We start from the raw sequence: 1,132 nt of genomic DNA, 5'->3' as shown, positions 1-1,132 counted from the left end.
AAGTAAAACATTTCTATATAGAGAACTGAACACAAATATTCCCAGCAGATTTATTTATAATACCTCAAACCTTGAAATAACCCAAATCATAGATCAATAGATCCAATAGTACTCAGCAATAAAAAAAAATCAAGTACTAGTATTCACATAGCATTACTATTGAATCTCAAAATAATTGTGTAGAATGGAGGAAACCAGTATTTGTTAAAGAATATACACCAAACAGTGCCTATAAAACTATGAACAATATGAACTATTCTATTCTAAAGGAAGGGAAATCAATGACTGCATGGAGCACTGAGAAAGGCACAAAAAGAGATTATAAAAGGGCTGGAGGAAAATACAGGATGTGGCAAAAGTAGGCTTAGAGTTGTTGGTATGGAAAATAATACAATAATTAATAAATGATGATACAAGAATAAACTTTTCCCCGGCCAGTGTCCTCAGCTGGTTGGGTGTCATCCCATTCACTGAAAGGTCTCTGGTTTGATTCCAGGTCTGTGCACATCACCAAATGGGTCCCCATTAGGGGGCCTGCAGGAGACAGCAGATCTATGTTTACCTCTCTCTTACCCTTCCTCCCCCCACCCCCAAAACGAATAAAAGTATTTTCTAAATTATTTTTTAAAAAGAATAATCTCTGTGTTTGCAGTACTTTCAACTGTAAGCCTATTTTTGCCCCATCCTGTGTATGAGGTACAGGTGAATTTATTTCACATTTAACAGTTTCACAATTTTATTTCTATTTCAAGGCTCACCAAATAGTACACATCAGAAAAGTACACTTCGTTGCATGTCAATTCTTATTTCCTGGGAGAAACAGCCTTGCCTCAGTGGCAGTAAATATTGGCAAGCAGTGAAGACTATTGCCATGGGAATCAACAGGAATGCTGACTGCTTACAAAAGATATACCTTGGAACTGATTATAGGATTACTAGAGGCCCAGGGCATGAAATTCATGCACAGGTAAAATCCCTAGGCCTGGCCGGCAATCAGGGCCAATTGGGGCCTTCTGGATGCCGAATGGGGCCTTCCTTCATTCCACACTGCCCTGGTGGTCAGCACATGTCATAGCGAGCGATAGAATACCTTGTCTCCTGTTCAAATCCCTGAGGGGACAATTTGCATAAT

This window comes from Myotis davidii, unplaced genomic scaffold (assembly GCF_000327345.1).
Source record: "Myotis davidii unplaced genomic scaffold, ASM32734v1 scaffold729, whole genome shotgun sequence".
Lineage (NCBI taxonomy): Eukaryota > Metazoa > Chordata > Mammalia > Chiroptera > Vespertilionidae > Myotis > Myotis davidii.
This window is presented reverse-complemented; position numbering follows the sequence as displayed.